At 48.1% G+C, this 17,788-nt stretch overlaps 1 long non-coding RNA gene across 1 annotated transcript in view; it reads right to left on the bottom strand.

The window, feature by feature from the left end:
• Positions 1 to 17,788, bottom strand: part of LOC310712949 — a 2,318,697-nt gene that overhangs the window by 914,035 nt on the left and 1,386,874 nt on the right. The window lies entirely within an intron of this gene.

The following is a 17,788-nucleotide window of genomic DNA, read 5'->3' as shown; positions in this document are numbered from 1 at the left end:
TCTTTTAAAAGCCTCCTGCCTCCCATCTCAGATTTGGGGGGAGCCACGCCTCCTGGTCCAGAGTGGGCGGGGCATAGGCGGGGCGGGCGGGGCGGGGGAGTCCCGGGCAAGGAGGGGGCTAACAATCTGGTGGGATGGAGGGATGGAAAGGGAGGCGAGAAAAGGAACAGGATGGAGAGGGAGGAATGAATACCTGTGGAAGGTCTTTTTGCGCAAGAGCAGCAAAGCACCTGGGCTCCTTAACTGGAGCTGTGCTTTTCAACGAAAGGAAGAGGTGCGGGCTTCTGAGCTATGCAGAACTCTTAGTGCTGCAGAAATGAGTCTTCTTCTTCTTCTTCTTCTTCTTCTTCTTCTTCTTCTTCTTCTTCTTCTTCTTCTTCTTCTTCTTCTTCTGCGATCCCTCATAGCCAAGTAAGATTGTCTTCCATAAACACGGTTTTAAAAGTGAGTCCGTAAGTGACTGTGGAGGCCAATTCTGGATCCACACGTCCTTCCACAGTGGGGACATTGGTTTCCAGGCGGGAGTGGATCATGGTGAGGGTTTGCCAAGCGTGCCTTCCTCTTAGCACGTTTCTCCCTTGCGTCCTGAGTTCGAGTGCCTTCAAAGCCCATGACACCTTTGGTCAAGGCTGTTCTCCAACTGCAGCGCTCTCAGGCCAGTGTTTCCCAATTTTTAAACATTTGCCTTGAGACAGTCTTTCAACCTCTTTAAACCAGCATTAGGCTTCCATTTTTAAGTTCAGAATAGAGTATAGTGGTACCTTGGGTCACATACGCTTCAGGTTATATACGCTTCAGGTTACAGACTCCGCTAACCCAGAAATAGTACCTCGGGTTAAGAATCATAGAATCATAGAGTTGGAAGAGACCACAAGGGCCATCGAGTCCAACCCCCTGCCAAGCAGGAAACACCATCAGAGCACTCCTGACATATGGTTGTCAAGCCTCTGCTTAAAGACCTCCAAAGTAGGAGACTCCACCACACTCCTTGGCAGCAAAGTCCACTGTCAAACAGCTCTTACTGTCAGAAAGTTCTTCCTAATGTTTAGGTGGAATCTTCTTTCTTGTAGTTTGGATCCATTGCTCCGCTTCTCTGGAGCAGCAGAAAACAACCTTTCTCCCTCCTCTAGGTGACATCCTTTTATATATTTGAACATGGCCCAGAACTGGACACAGTACTCCAGGTGAGGTCTGACCAGAGCAGAATACAGTGGCACTATTACTTCCCTTGATCTAGATGCTATACTCCTATTGATGCAGCCCAGAATTGCATTGGCTTTTTTAGCTGCCGCGTCACACTGTTGGCTCATGTCAAGTTTGTGGTCAACCAAGACTCCTAGATCCTTTTCACATGTACTGCTCTCAAGCCAGGTGTCCCCCATCTTGTATTTGTGCCTCTCATTTTTTTTGCCCAAGTGCAATACTTTACATTTCTCCCTGTTAAAATTCATCTTGTTTGTTTTGGCCCAGTTCTCTAATCTGTCAAGGTCGTTTTGAAGTGTGATCCTGTCCTCTGGGGTGTTAGCCACCCCTCCCAGTTTGGTGTCATCTGCAAATTTGATCAGGATGCCCTTGAGTCCATCATCCAAGTCGTTGATAAAGATGTTGAATAAGACCGGGCCCAAGACAGAACCCTGTGGCACCCCACTAGTCCCTCTTCTCCAGGATGAAGAGGAACCATTGATGAGCACCCTTTGGGTTCGGTCAGTCAGCCAGTTACAAATCCACTGAGTGGTAGCATAGTCAAGACCGCATTTTACCAGCTTCCTTACAAGAATATCATGGGGCACCTTGTCGAATGCCTTGCTGAAATCAAGGTAGGCTACATCCACTGCGTTCCCTTCATCTACCAGGCTTGTAATTCTGTCAAAAAACGAGATCAGGTTAGTCTGACATGACTTATTTTTCAGAAATCCATGCTGACTATTGGTGATCACAGCATTACTTTCTAGGTGCTCACAGACTGTTTGCTTAATGAACTTTGCTTCAGGATGAGAACAGAAATTGTGCTCCAGCGGCATGGCAGCAGCTAAAGTGGTGCTTCAGGTTAAGAACAGTTTCAGGTTAAGAATGGATCTCCGGAATGAATTAAGTTCTTAACCCGAGGTACCACTGTAGTTGCTTTGGAAGACGATCATCAGGCATCCGCACAACATGACCAGTCCAACGAAGTTGATGTTGAAGAATCATTGCTTCAACACAGGTGATCTTTGCTTCTTCCAGTACACTGGCATTAGTTCGCCTGACTTCCCAAGTGATGTGTTAAATTTTTCAGAGACCTCGTTGATGGGATCTTTTGAGGAGTTGGAGATGGCGTTTATAAGTGGTCCATGTTTCACAAGCATATAGTAAGGTTGGTAGTACAATAGCTTTGTAAGGAAGCATTTTGGTTTCCCTGCAAATGTCCCGGTCCTCAAACACTCTGCACTTCAATCGGGAGAAAGCTGCACTCACAGAGCTCAGGCAATGCTGAATTTCGGCATCCATCAATGCCGGCCCTAGGACCCTTGTGAGCGAAGCAGAAATGGGTAGCTCACCTGCAGCTGAGCAGAGAGCAGGGTGGGCAGGAGCTAATCTAACCAAGTAACGGGTTTTTCACAATTCTTTATGTGATGTTTTATCTCTTTGCATAGCCAGTCTGGTGCAGCAGTTACAGTGTCGTACTTAGGCCTGGGTTCGAATCCCCTGTACTCAGCTCATCACTGGGCGAGACTTTGGGCCAGTCGTGGCCTCTCAGCCTAAGCTACCTCACAGGGCTGTTGTTTTGGCAATTAAGTGAGGCGGGGGAGAATGATGCCCTCCACATTGCGCTTCTTGGAGAAGAAGTATACCTGAAGGAGCGCCTCCACCCCCATCTTTCATCCCGGACACTGAGGTCCAGCTCCGAGGGCCTTCTGGCGGTTCCCTCCCTGCAAGAAGTGAGCTTACAGGGAACCAGGCAGAGGGCCTTCTCGGTGGTGGCACCTGCCCTGTGGAACACCCTCCCACCAAATGTCAAGGAAAGAAACAATTATCTGACTTTTAGAAGACATCTGAAGGCAGCCCTGTGTAGGGAAGTTTTTAAGGTTTGATATTTTATCGTGTTTTTAATATTCTGTTGGGAGCTGCCCAGAGTAGCTGGGGAAACCCAGTCCGATGGGCGGGTATAAATATATTATTATTATTATTATTATTATTATTATTATTATTATTATATGTAAATGCAATCAGTGCAATCCATCAATAAAGGGACCCCTGACCATTAGGTCCAGTTGTGGCCGACTCTGGGGTTGTGGTGCTCATCTCGCTTTACTGGCCGAGGGAGCCTGCGTACAGCTTCCAGGTCATGTGGCCAGCATGACTAAGCCGCTTCTGGCGAACCAGAGCAGCGCACGGAAACGCCGTTTATCTTCCTGCCAGAGTGGTACCTATTTATCTACTTGCACTTTGATGTGCTTTCGAACTGAATCAATAACCAATGAATAAACCTTGAGGACAGATTGCTGAAATCACCTACAGTAGAAAGAACTGTGGTTGCTGGTTTTACCCTAGCTCTGTACTCTGGATTCATACTGGCCAGTGCCCCACCTAGTCCAGCATCCTGTTTTTACGGAGGCTGACAGGATGCCCCAAAGAGAAATCTGCAAGCAAGACTCTCCCCATAAGAGCCCTCGCCCCTCCTGCAGATTCCAGCAACTGGAATTCAAAAGCATTACTGCTTCCGATCGCAGCCTGGTATCCATCTATAGCCCTCTCCTCCTCCATGAATTTGTCCAACCCTCTTTTAAAGCCGTCCCAGTCGGCAGCCATCCCTGCCTCTTGTGGCAGTGAGTTCCACAGGTCAGCTATGTCCCGCAGGCAGGATTTTCTGCTACCCGTCCTGAATCTTCCCACTTTCGCCTTCATTGGATGTCTATGGGTTCTAGCGTTGCAAGAAAGGGAGGAGATATTTTTCTCTGCCTGTTTTCTCGACACCATACAAAATTTTCTGTACTTCGGCCGCGCCGCCCCTGGCTCACTTTCCTCTAAACTAAAAAACTCTCCTGGCAGGAGAGTCTCTCTGGAGGGGCATTCCTGCAGCACTACAAAAGTGGGGAATATGGGGTGTGGGAAATTATTTATGTACAGTTAGAAGTCAACCGCTTTGGGTGTAACATTTGACGCCTCCCTTTCCATGGAGCCACAGCAAAGGTGGCATTTTTCCATCTCCGCCAAACTAAGCAGTTGGCTCCTTACCACTCTCGCCCCAACCTAGCCACAGTGATCCATGCGACGGTCACCTCCAGGCTTGACTACTGTAACTCGCTCTACGCGGGGCTGCCCTTGAAGCTGACCCAGAAACTCCAGCTGGTGCAGAATGCCGCAGCGAGGCTCCTTACGGGGTCCTTGCTGCGGGATCACATTCATCCAGTGCTTTACCAGCTGCACTGGCTCCCGGTGGAGTACAGGGTCAGGTTTAAGGTGCTGGTTTTGACCTTTAAAGCCCTATGCAGCCTAGGACCCTCGTACCTACGGGACTGCCTCTCCCGGTATGCCCCACGGAGGACCTTAAGGTCCACAAATGACAACACCTTGGAGGTCCCAGGTCACAAGGTGGTTAGATTGGTCTCAACCAGGGCCAGGGCCTTTTCAGCACTGGCCCCAACGTGGTGGAACGCTCTGTCATAAGAGACCAGGGACATCTTTCCGCAGGGCCTGCAAGACGGAGCTGTTCTGCCTGGCCTTTGGTTTGGACTCAGTTTGGCCCTTATGTTTCCCTCCCCTTATGGTTTTGATCTATGGGCTACTTTTGAAATGAGGCTGCATTTTAAATTGCATTTTAACCTGTATTTTAAATTGGTCCCCCCCCCTATTATGTTTTCACTGTAATTTTACTGGTATTAGCCACCCTGAGTCCAGCTCTGGCCGGGGAGGGTGGGGTATAAATAAAATTTATTATTTATTATTATTATTATTAAGTCATACGTTTTGGCTCATGAATGCCGCAAATCCGGGAGTGTTCCCGTTTGCAAATGTTCTTTGGGACCTGAACGTCCAGCCATAGCTGTCAAGCGTGCCTTATTTGGCGGGACAGTCCCTTATCCCAGCACCATGTCCCGCTGCTGTCCCTTATTGATGATGTCCCTTAAATAAGCTACTGAAGGTAATGGGGCCCTTTCTATGTCCAGCTGTCCTTTGTCAACAACAAATTGTTGCTTTTTTGTGTGTTGAATATATGCTAGATGGTAATTGATGGACCTAATAGGTATCTAAAGCCATTTGCACGCAACAAAATATGTATTTTATCAAAGTAATTGTTGATCCCTTATTTTGGCTGCTGGTCCCTTATTTTCAAATCTGTAAGTTGACAGCTATGTGTTCAGAATGGGTTCCGCAGCTTCTGATTGGTTGCAGAAGCTTCCTGCAGCCAATCGGAAGCTGTGCCTTGATTTCCGAATGTTTTGGAAGTCAAATGGACTTTTGGAACAGATTCCGCTCGACTTTTGAGGTATGGCTGTAGTTACTTATGCATTTCTGTCCCCCCACTTTCTCAACAGAGCTCAGGGTCCTGCAGCGGCTGAGAGTTGTGTGGGGATCGGGACCCTTGAGGGCAGGCAGGCAGGCAGCATTGAGAACACCTGCTGCCCCAGCTGCTAGGAAGCCGGTCTGCCAACACGGAGAGGCGAAAAACAGGACTCGATTTTCTGGGGCTGCACTCCCACAGAAGTCCTGCGACTCGCACGGGATCACAACCCCCAAATACACTTTTTTGGGGTGTTGCCACTCCAAAACATGTGTTTTGGGGTGTTGTGCAAGATTGCACCCAGGGCCGGATTTAAGTTTGATGAGGCCCTCAGTTCCTGAAGGTAATAGGGCCCTTTCTGTGTCCAGCTGTCCTTTGTCAACAACAAATTGCCGCTGTTTGTTGTGTTGAATTCTGTATCTGCTAGAATGGTAATTTATGGACCTCATAGGTATCTCAAGCCATTTGCACATCACCAAATGTGTATTTTCTCAAAGTAATTGTTCAACTGATATACAATGAAGAAGTCTATTAATGGTGAAATACAATTAAGAAGAAGTCTATTAATAGTGAAATAATTATTAAGCTCTAACTTAAAATGAGGGACACGGGTGGCGCTGTGGGTTAAACCACAGGGCCTAGGACTTGCTGATCAGAAGGCTGGTGGTTCGAATCCCCACGACGGGGTGAGCTCCCGTTGCTCGGTCCCTGCTCCTGCCCACCTAGCAGTTCGAAAGCACGTCCAAGTGCAAGTAGATAAATAGGTACTGCTCTGGTGGGAAGGTAAACGGCGTTTCCGTGCGCTGCTCTGGTTCGCGAGAAGCGGCTTAGTCCTGCTGGCCACATGACCCGCAAGCTGTACGCCTGCTCCCTCGGCCAATAAAGCGAGATGAGCGCCACAACCCCAGAGTCGTCCACAACTGGACCTAATGGTCAGGGGTCCCTTTACCTTTACTTTAAAATGATTTTTTATTCATAACAAACTTAATAATGCAAACACATTGGCATTTGGCAATAAAATAAAATAAAAGTTCCTATAGAAATGAGCAAACCAGTGATATTTTAGGGAGCAGGCTAGCAGGCGGGGCCCATGACTTACATCACAGGAGCCGACACAACACAAAACACTCTTGCTGCATGTAGGTTTTATCTTATTTCTTTACTTTTTATCTTATATTTTGGAAAAGTCCCCAAGAGAGTGGGGCCCTAAGCTCTCGCTTGCTTAGCTTATACGTAAATCCAGCACTGATTGCGCCCCCAACTTCTTTTGGGGGGGCACGATCGCAGCACCCAAAGTGGCCACCATGTTCTCGTGCCAAACCACAGGATGTCCCGTGTTTTTCAGGACAATTGAGGGACATCTGTAAGATGTGAACATGCTGCAAAACAGATAGCGCCAAGAGTGCAAATTATCAATATAGTTATTTATCAAATTGCCTTTTTGCTTTATCTTGCCCATGGCAACTCAAACCCGCTTACATCCAAACAAGCAAACAGAAACACAACCCCTCTTAAATGCATTAAAACCAAGAGGAACAGGGGTACGTTGAAAACATCCTACCCCCTTCTAAAAGGCTACGGATTGTTAGAGGCCAAAAGGCCACAGATTTTCCTGGCGCCTAAAGCTATAGAATGAGCACCACGGATGAATAATAAAATGGGTTTCTTTCTAGTCCCAAGGATTTCATCAGCAGAGGGCAAAGTGATTTTTAAAAATTAATTCTAAAACAATAAGTTCATAAGTTATGTTACTTTGTTGCTCAATTCTTTTTTTTACTCTTGTTTTTAATGTATTGTGGTCTTTTATGCCGCAATTGGGTCGTACCTTTGTTGTCGGGACGCGGGTGCCGCTGTGGGTTAAACCACAGAGCCTAGGACTTGCCGATCACAAGGTTGGCGGTTCGAATCCCCGCGATGGGGTGAGCTCCCGTTGCTCGGTCCCTGCTCCTGCCAACCTAGCAGTTCAAAAGCACGTCAAAGTGCAAGTAGATAAGTAGGTACCACTCCGGCAGGAAGGTAAACAGCGTTTCCGTGCCCTGCTCTGGTTTGCCAGAAGCGGCTTAGTCCTGCTGGCCACATGACCCGGAAAAACTGTGGACAAACGCCGGCTCCCTCGGCCAGTAAAGCGAGATGAGCGCCGCAACCCCAGAGTCGGCCACAACTAGACCTAATGCTCAGGGGTCCCTTAACTTTTACCTTACCTTTGTAGTCATATTTAGGAAAAGGTGAAAGATTTGTATGATCCGAGGAAAAGCCAGAGCGCTGATATTTTTACTGATTCTAATTCAGCAACTATTTATTGTTGGAAGCAAAATTCTGCTTCGTTATTCTTTGCTGGCATTGCGAGAGTTAATTTCATTGCATGCTATTATATGCAAATGGGGTGTCGAATATCACTTTATTCAACATAAAGTGGCTTGTTTCAAAGTCATATTTTTTGCATCGGGTCGCATTGTTAGAAGGCGTGTGACCCTCCAAGGCCATCTTAACCATTGGGCGTAGTGGCGCGGCGAGCGAAGGCGCCAAGCAGTGGAGTGCACCAGACGGAGCGTCTGGGGAGGGGAGAGCGGGGAGGTAATAATAATAATAATTTGTTATTTATACCCCGCCCATCTGGCTGGGCTCCCCCAGCCACTCTGGGCGGCTTCCAGCAAAAAAAATAAAATACCGTAATACATCAAACATTAAAAGCTTCCCTAAACAGGGCTGCCTTCAGATGTCTTCTGGAAGTCTGGTTGTTGTTTATCTCTTTGACATCTGGTGGGAGGGCGTTCCACAGGGCAGGTGCCACTACCAAGAAGGCCCTCTGCCTGGTTCCTTGTAACTTGGCTTCTCGCAGAGAAGGAACTGCCAGAAGGCCCTCGGAGCTGGACCTCAGTGTCCGGGCAGAACGATGGGGATGGAGACGCTCCTTCAGGTCTACTGGACCGAGGCCGTTTAGGACTTTCAAGGTCAGCACCAACACTTTGAACTGTGCTCAGAAACGTACTGGGAGCCAGTGTAGGTCTTGAAATGAGCATGAGGCCTAGTGGTTAGATCTGTGGTGGATGCCTCGCCGAGCTCTGCTTGCAAGACCTTTAAGCTACCCCGCTCCTCACATGCTTCTGCAATTTCTTCATCGCTCTCACATTTTCCCCTTGCGGCTGAGACCTCTCCGTCCCACAGTGACATCAGCTCCCATCAAGGTGTGCTTATATAATGCTTTGCCTCCGCAACGGTTGAAGCCCTTCCTGCCTGCCAGCCACACGCCGGGTGTTCGCACAGTCACACTCCAGGCAACACAGGCATCCGGAACGCGCCTGTCTCCGTTTCACACCGACGCCCCCACTGGGTCCTGCAAAGGCCTGAGCTTTGCCTCTGTAAAAGCCCCTGCTCCTCTTCTCTGTCCCAGGTTATCATTGCCCGATTTACGTATAAGCTAAACAAGCTCTAGCTTAGGGCCCCACTCTCTTGGGGGCCCCCCAAAAAAAATCAAAGGGGGAAAAACTGGATGTACATTTCCAAAAGATAAGATAAAAATAAAATAAAACCTACCTATATATATAAATAAAACCCAATGTAAATTGGGAGGAGAATTTCTATATTGATTGTTTTTCTCGTGGATAGTCAAATATCAAAATTCAGCTGTGGTCTGAAATTCACATGTGTGTGTGTGTGTGTGTGTGTGTGTGTGTGTGTGTGTATTAAACCCCGGGTGAATGTTAGGTTCCAGCCCTGATATTTGGCAAGTGTTTCCTAACAACGCTTGGGTAACCTTGGAAACTCAGGCATCACGTTCCGCAGAAACATTTTGCAGAACCTCAGCTTGTGAAACACCTTGGTTCATTTTTGCCTTGAACGTTGCAGAACTGTTCAGACTTAGTCAGGGTAGGGGATGAATGAGGCTGCCTTAAGGGTGCCAACTTTTATTTCCAGCGAGGCTCCTGTATCCTTAGCAACTACATGATGTAGCAAAATCCAGCAGGTTATTAAAGGCCCAGGAGCTCCGTCAAAGAGAGAGAGAGAGAGAGAGAGAGAGAGAGAGGAAGGAAGGAAGGAAGGAAGGAAGGAAGGAAGGAAGGAAGGAAGGAAGGTATCAGATCTCAACTCCTTTTTGCTTTGGGAAGGAATGCTATTCTAGGCTGCACCAAAAGGATTTATAGTGTCCAGATCAAGGGAAGTCATAGTACTTCTCTATTCTGCCTTGATCAGACCAAAACTGGAATCCTGTGTCTGGGCACCGCAGTTTAGGAAGGATGTTGGCGAGTGAAACGTGTGCAGAGGAGGGCAATGTAGAGGATCAAGGGCTTGGAAGCCAAGCCTGATGAGGAACGGTTGAAGGAGCTGGGTATGATTAGCCTGGAAAAGAGGAGACTGAGAAGAGATATGACAGCCATCTTCAAGTATTTCAAGGGTTATCACATGGAAGGGGGAGCAAACTTGTTTTCTCCTACTCCAGAGGTTAAGACTCGAACCCATGGCTTCTTCTTCCACCACCGCCTGCTGTGCGGTCCAGGAGTTGTCTGAGCTTCCTGAGCAGAGGATGAAGGGCTGACTGACAGAGCCAAACGGCCCCATAGCGGTTCTCCCCAAAAACCCACACAGCCCAACGGCTGTTTCGTGGGCGATGCCGACAGGAGGCACCTGGAGAAGGCAGCGAACAACCCCCCAGCCCATAATCTTTCCCTTCCTCTTCTCCAGGGCGCCTTGCCCTCCCTGCTTCCCCTCTGTGCCAAAGACATGCCCATCTCCCTCTCTTCTCTCCCTCCATTTTGACTGTTTGCAATAGAAGCAGAGGTGATCGCCCTGACCTTTAGGCTGGTCGCCCGAGGTGCACATACCTTGCAAATGGGGCTAATATAGAGGCAATATTTCTCCAATGCAAATATTATGCAAATGTGAGTGTCTGGAGGCGGCTGGAGGATGGATGGCGGCTAACAGATTGAGGCTGAATCCTGACAAGACAGAAAGACTGTTCTTGGGGGGACAGGGGGCGGGCGGGTGTGGGGGACTCCCTGGTCCTGAATGGGGTAACTGTGCCCCTGAAGGACCAGGTGCGCAGCCTGGGAGTCATTTTGGACTCACAGCTGTCCATGGAGGCGCAGGTCCATTCTGTGTCCAGTGCAGCTCCATCTGGTACGCAGGATGAGACCCTCCCTGCCCGCAGACTGTCTGGCCAGAGTGGTGCATGCTCTAGTTTCCTCTCGTTTGGACTACTGCAACGCGCTCTACGTGGGGCTTCCTTTGAAGGTGACCCATAAACTACAACTAATCCAGAACGCAGAAGCTTGAGTGGTGACTGGGAGCGGCCGCCGAGACCACATAACACCGGTCTTGAAAGACCTACATTGGCTCCCAGCACGTTTCTGAGCACAATTCAAAGTGTTGGTGCTGACACTGGTCCAGTATACCCGAAGGAGCGTCTCCACCCCCTTCGTTCTGCCTGGACACTGAGGTCCAGCTCCGAGGGCCTTCTGGTGGTTCCCTCCCTGCAAGAAGTGAGGTTGCAGGGAACCAGGCAGAGGGCCTTCTTGGTGGTGGCACCCGCCCTGTGTAACGCCCTCCCACCAGATGTCAAAGAGAAAAACAACTACCAGACTTTTAGAAGACACCTGAAGGCAGCCCTGTTGAGGGAAGATGTTTAATAGGTTATTGTGTTTTAATATTCTGTTGTAAGCCGCCCAGAGTGGCTGGGGAAACCCAGCCAGATGGGTGGGGTATAAATAATAAATTATTATTATTATTATTATTATTATTATTATTATTATTATTATTAGCATCCTATTTCATAACAACAACAACAACTTTATTATTTATACCCTGCCCATTTGACTAGGTTGCCCCTGCCACTCTGGGAGGCTTCCAACATATATAAAACTTCCCTCTACAGGGCTGCCTTCAGCTGCCTTCTAAAGGTTATATAGTCAGGGGGGGTCACATAACTCCATACCCTCCAGCGTTTCTCGGGTGAAAATAGTGACTTCCTACGGAAAAGCGGGACATCCCAGGATCAAATCATAGACCGGGACGACTTCTGTAAATCTCAGATTGTCTTTGGAAAATAGGCCCTGGGTTTTCTCCCTCTGAAATTTTGGGACAATGACGGGTTATATGTTACAGACGGAAGACATTGCGCTTTTTTTGTCCTTGTGTCTGTATCCTACAGACAGGATATAAATAAATGAAATTATGGCGGGCTAGGATGTCCCTGTTTTCATCGGGTGAATGTTGGAGGGCATGGGGAACGTCGTGACTCCGAGGGAAGCCAGCGATGGGATGGTTTTAATAAAAAGGCCCCCGGCCAGCTGATGGAATTCGCCATCTGCGTCGGGGAGAAGAGAAGAAGGCGATGGATTACCCTGGCGTGAAAGGCCTGCCCCCCCTCCATTTCATAGAGATTAGGGGCAGACGAGCTAAGAGTGGGTTTGGCCCCATATGTCCCCGTGCTGGACAAAAGAAAGCCAAGACTTCTCTCAATAGCCCCCGTTTCCCAGGGCAACGGCTGAGCCCAGGGTCTGTTAAAGGACTTATTGTGGCTGCTCTTCGAAAGGAGATGGCCAGGGAGGGGGGTGGCAGCTGCTCCCTCCATCAATGGGGGGGGAGGCGATGGGAACAGCAGGCCGGCACATGCCTCCATCCTCTGGGCTTTCTTCCCAGAGACCGCCCAACCCACCCGCTCCCTGGCCCACCCCCTTTTCGCTTGAGGGTCCTGGGTGAGTTGGGGGCACAGACCTCTGCCAGGCGGGGGGTCCGTGGTGTGTGGAGAAATTCTCTGCACATGGATGCATGCCGTAAGCAAGAGGAGCGATCTGCAAGGAGCTCTCACGGAGAAAGTCACTTGCGGAATGAACCCCCAGGGCACGGGGTGAAATAGTTTGCAGTGGTACCTTGGTTCTTAAACTTAATCCGTTCCAAAACCAAAGCGTTCCAAAACCAAGGCGCGCTTTCCCATAGAAAGTCATGCAGAACAGATTGATCTGTTCCGGACTTTTAAAAACAACCCCTGAAACAGCAACTGAACATGAATTTTACTATCTAACGAGACCATGGATTCATAAAATGAATGCAATAATCAATGTACTGTGGTGGTGGTGGTGTTGTTTAGTCGTTTAGTCGTGTCCGACTCTTCGTGACCCCCTGGACCAGAGCACACCAGGCACCTCTGTCCTCCACCGCCTCCCACAGTTTGGTCAAACCCATGCTGGTAGCTTCAAGAACACTGTCCCACCATCTCGTCCTCTGTCGTCCCCTTCTCCTTGGGCCCTCCATATGTACTGTGGTACCTCGGGTTAAGAACTTAATTCGTTCCGGAGGTCCGTTCTTAACCTGAAACTGTTCTTAACCTCAGGTACCACAATAGCTAATGGGGCCTCCTGCTGCTGCCGCACCACCGGAGCACGATTTCTGTTCCCATCCTGAAGCAAAGTTCTTAACCCGAGGTACTATTTCTGGGTTAGCGGAGTCTGTAACCTGAAGCGTCTGTAACCCGAGGTACCACTGTACTGTACTATAAAATAAATAAGACAGTATTGTAGATGAGAGAAATTAAAATTATTATTTTTTTCTTACCTCATTGTTTGGATTGGGGGCTTTTATCCATTTCTGCAGTCTCACAATCAATAAATCAATACATCAATCAGTAGCTGAACTGGGTTCCACTCGGTCACAAAAACAAATTAAGCGAAAAAGCCTCAAAAACAAAAACACAAAAAAAATAGCAAAAGCACCAAAGTTAATCCGTTCTGGAAGTCTGTTTGACTTCCGAAATGTTCGGAAACCAAAGCGCAGCTTTGATTGGTGCAGGCGCCCCAGAAACAACAGCCGACAGCCGCATTGGACGTTCGGCTTCTGAAAAGTGTTCGAAAATTGGAACACTTTTCTTCTGGGTTTTCGGCCTTTGAGAACCAAGGCGTTTGAGTACCAAGGTACCACTGTACGGCTGTGCGCCAAGAGCTGTGCATAGTGTCGATGTGCCCGTTCCTAAAGTGCTGTGCCACCATCTTTCATCCAGGAGGGGGCAGCCTTGACAAACCCAGCCGAACCTTTGAACGCCTGCTGTTTGGCATAGCTCTGACTTGAGCACTCAGGTCTTGCTAGCGACTTGCTTTTTTTGCTCCATCGCTGCGATTTCATAACTTCTTTTTCTTTCAGAGAGAAAAATCCCCACAGGTCAGAACAGTTTGTTCCACCCTGCGGGGAGATGTGTGACAATGAATCACGGCGGGCTTCTATTGATCGCTGCCTCTGATTTCGTGGAAAATGGAATCAAAGGTTAGCAAGTCTTGGCTTGCTGAAAGAAAATCTGGGTCGGGCGGGGGGAACAAATGTTTGCTTGGAGGTGGGTGGAGGGTCAGATAAACACAGGAGGGAGAGAGAGAGAGAGGCACTATGCCTTCGACAGCTGCACAACAGGCAAATATTCTACCGGTGGAGCTTGGTTGTGGTAGTGGGGTTAAAGGTCTACCTGCTGGTTGCTTTAAAGTCCAGGGGTCAGCAAACTTTTTCACCAGGGAGCCGGTCCACTGTCCCACAGACCTTGTGGGGGGCCGGACTATAATTTTGGGGGTGAAATGGACCAATTCCTATGCCCCACAAATAACCCAGAGATGCATTTTAAATAAAAGCACACATTCTACTCATGTAAAAACACCAGGCAGACCCCACAAATAACCCAGAGATGCATTTTGAAATAAACTCAGAGTCAAGAGTGGATTTCATGCTCTTTATTCAGCTCATAGTGGTGAGGAAGAGGAATGGAGGTTCCCCCAGAATGTCTGCTTTATATACATTATTTACACAATGGGCCCCACGTGATTGGCTAATTCCAGGATTCTCCTGTAGGCCAATCAGGTTGCAGATTCACTTCCACCTGGAGCTGGATTGGGTGGCTCCTGTGGACCAATCAGACTGCTGCATTCTTGACTCTATTGTTCTGGGACCAATCAGACTGCTGCATTCTGGATCCTGTTCAGAGTGGCTGGGGAAACTCAGCCAGATGGGCGGGGTATAAATAAATTATTATTATTATTATTATTATTATTATTATTATTATTATTATTATTATTATCATCATCATCATCATTATTATATTGTTCTAGGACCAATCAGACTGTTGCATTCTGGATCCTATTCAACTCAGTACATAACACATTTTAAATAAAAGGACACATTCTATTCATGTCAAAACACCAGGCAGGCCCCACAAATAACCCAGAGATGCATTTTAAATAAAAGCACACATTCTACTCATGTAAAAACACGCTGATTCCTGGACCGTCCGTGGGTCGGATTTAGAAGGGGATTGGGCTGGATCCGGCCTTAGTTTGCCTACCCATGCTTTAAACTTTGCAATACTGATTTCTTGAAGCAAAAGTCGGCAGGGCATGTCACCCATGCACAAGTTTGTTTTGTTTTCAGATTTGCTTATTTTAAATGACTTTGCAAACTGCCCTGTACTGTAAATATATTGCATCAAAGTGTACCACTGTAAAGGAAAAGAAACAAAGCAAAACGAATGATGTTGGATGTTGGGACCCACAAGCAGCAAGCAGGGTTGCCAACATCTGAAAAAATACCTGCTTGAGCCGTTTTAAAAGCAGCTGCGTCTGTAGTTCAGCAGCTGAAACTTTCCACGGCATGGAGGTTAGTATAGCTTCCCCTGGTAATATCTGCAGAGCAAGTTGCTGTTAGAGGTTGTGGAGCAGGAATCCACAAAGATATTGGCATCCTTTTTGCAAATCACTTTCATGTTAAGAACGGACCTCCGGAACGAATTAAGTACTTAACCCGAGGTACCACTGTATTTCACTATTAATATTTTTGAATTCTGGTGCTGGAGGAGACTCTTGAGAGTCCCATGGACTGCAAGAAGATCAATCCTCTCCATTCTGAAGGAAATCAGCCCTGAGTGCTCACAGGAAGGACAGATCCTGAAGCTGAGGTTCCAAGACTTTGGCCACCTCATGAGAAGAGAAGACTCCCTGGAAAAGACCCTGATGTTGGGAAAGATGGAGGGCACAAGGAGAAGGGGACGACGGAGGACAAGATGGTGGGACAGTGTTCTCGAAGCTACCAGCATGAGTTTGACCAAACTGCGGGAGGCAGTGGAAGACAGGAGTGCCTGGCCTGCTCTGGTCCAGGGGGGCATGAATAGCATTCCTTCCCAAAGCAAAAAGGAGGTGAGATCTGACTCTCTCCTTTCCTTTCCTTCCTTCCTTCCTTCCTTCCTTCCTTCCTTCCTTCCTTCCTTCCTTCCTTCCTTCCTTCCTTCCTTCCTTCTTTTCTTTTGACGGGGCTCCTGGGCCTTAAATAACCATGCTAACAGGCAGAAATCCAACCTGGCAAGCTTTCCCCGCCATTTCATCTTGCAGGCTGGAACAAGGCTTTGCGACTGCTGGATTTTGCTACATCATGTAGTTGCTAAGGACACAGGAGCCTCGCCGGAAATAAAAGTTGGCAACCTTAAGACAGCCCCATTCATCCCCTACCCTGACTAACTCCAAACAGTTCTGCAACGTTCAAGGAAAAAATGAACCAAGGTGTTTCACAAGCTGAGGTTCTGCAAAATGTTTCTGCGGAACGTGATGCCTGAGTTTCCAAGGTGACCCAAGCGTTGTTAGGAAACACTTGCCAAATATCAGGGCTGGAACCTAACATTCACCCAGCGTTTAATAGAGATATAGATATATATATGTGTGTGAATTTCAGACCACAGCTGAATTTTGATATTTGACTATCCACAAGCAAAACAATCGATATAGAAATTTTCCTCCCAATTTACATTGGGTGACATACCGTATTTGTGTCTGACTGTCCCTCAGACCTTGTGGGGGGCTGGACGATATTTTGAAGGGGGGGGGAATGAACAAATTCCTATGCCCCGCAAATAACCCAGAGATGCATTTTCAATAAAAGGGCACATTCTACTCATGTAAAAACACGCTGATTCCCGGACCGTCTGCGGGCGGGATTCAGAAGGCGATTGAACTGGATCCGGCCCCCGGGCCTTAGTTTGCCTACCCATGGCCTAGGGGCCTCCAGAGGGTTTAATCCAGCACTGCAACACTCTCTCACAACTCTGACTATTGCTCTCGTATGTACCAGTCAGGTGAGGATGGAGGCCTGTCCGTTCGTCTCTATGGCAACCGAGCATCTTCTTTAGAGATGCTCAGCATGGTACTTAAGCAGCCAGCTGGTGCCATTGCCCTGACAAAGGAACTGGCTTGGCCAGCCACCTCCTAAACGTTCTCTCCTCACAGATACAGGGTTGTATTTTTGGAAGGGGACCCAGGATGTCATCCAGACTGACCCCCCTCCCAAAAAATCACCCCTCATAACATTCTTCTTCTTTGTTTCCCAATGGTTTACACAAAACCTGCAAAAATGTGTGTGTGTGTGTGTGTGTGTGTGTGTGCTGCTGAGGATTTCCAGTTGCCCGGCTGTGTGTTTTAGCGCACTTCCTGGGTGGAGACTTACCGGTAAATGGCACAATGGAATCAACAATTTAAAAGGCGGTGACTAATTTAAATGACTCCTGGTGTGGACGGGACAGACACAAGTTGCTCCTCATTTAAGAATTAAAATCTGTGCGGGTGTCGACTGTTGTTGTTTAGTCGTTTAGTCATGTCCGCCTCTTCGTGACCCCCTGGACTAGAGCACGCCAGGCACTCCTGTCTTCCACTGCCTCCCGCAGTTTGGTCAAACTCATGCTGGTCGCTTCAAGAACACTGTCCCACCATCTCGTCCTCTGTCGTCCCCTTCTCCTTGTGCCCTCCATCTTTCCCAACATCAGGGTCATTTCCAGGGAGTCTTCTCTTCTCAGGAGGTGGCCAAAGTCTTGGAGCCTCAGCTTCAGGATCTGTCCTTCCAGTGAGCACTCAGGGCTGATTTCCTTCAGAATGGAGAGGTTTGATCTTCTTGCAGTCCATGGGACTCTCAAGAGTCTCCTCCAGCACCATAATCCAAAAGTATCCATTCTTTCGCGATCAGCCTTCTTGATGGTCCAGCTCTCACTTCCATACATCACTACTGGGAAAATCATAGCTTGAACTATACGGACCTTTGTTGGCAAGGTGATGTCTCTGCTTTTTAAGATGCTGTCTAGGTTTGTCATTGCTTTTCTCCCAAGAAGCAGGTGTCTTTTAATTTTGTGGCTGCTGTCCCCATCTGCAGTGATCATGGAGCCCAAGAAAGTAAAATCTCTCACTGCCTCCATTTCTTCCCCTTCTATTTGCCAGGAGGTGATGGGACCAGTGGCCAGGATCTTCGTTTTTTTGATGTTGAGCTGCGGACCATATTTTGCGCTCTCCTAGTTAAACAAATAACCAC

The sequence above is a fragment of the Podarcis liolepis genome (genome assembly GCF_965112155.1).
Source record: "Podarcis liolepis genome assembly, chromosome: 7".
NCBI lineage: Eukaryota > Metazoa > Chordata > Lepidosauria > Squamata > Lacertidae > Podarcis > Podarcis liolepis.
The sequence above is the reverse complement of the archived record's forward strand: the minus strand, read 5'-3'. Positions and strand labels throughout refer to the sequence as shown.